A 440-nucleotide genomic window follows, 5' to 3' on the forward strand; every position below is an offset into this window, starting at 1 on the left:
CCCCCCTCCCTCCCACCCCCCAGCCCAGAAGAAGTGCAAGCAGGTAAGCGTGTCTTTCCCGGCAAGGTGAAAGCAGCCAGGGGAGCTGTGATCCAGGCAAACTTGCCCCTTGCAGAGAGGAGCGCAGAGTCCTGCCGGCAGGCTGGTTGCTTTTGAGGGGGGGGCTCTCGCTCCCGCAAGACGCACACTCACACCCCGGTACACAAATCCGGGCTGGCTTGCCGGAGAGCAGTACAAATAAGACTGGTACCTGGCAAGGACCATCTGATTGGACAACTCACCTGCCCTAAGGTTGGGGAGGGGGGCACAAGGGGAGAGAGATCTCCTGAAAAAACTGGACTGGAGCCTTTGCAGAAGAAGCAACGCAAACTTGGCAGGGCTGCGGCCACAGGGGCTCCCAGCTCCTCCATTGGCTAAGCCCCCCCCTTCCCCAACACAGA

This window comes from Dermochelys coriacea, chromosome 4, assembly GCF_009764565.3.
Source record: "Dermochelys coriacea isolate rDerCor1 chromosome 4, rDerCor1.pri.v4, whole genome shotgun sequence".
Taxonomy (NCBI): domain Eukaryota; kingdom Metazoa; phylum Chordata; order Testudines; family Dermochelyidae; genus Dermochelys; species Dermochelys coriacea.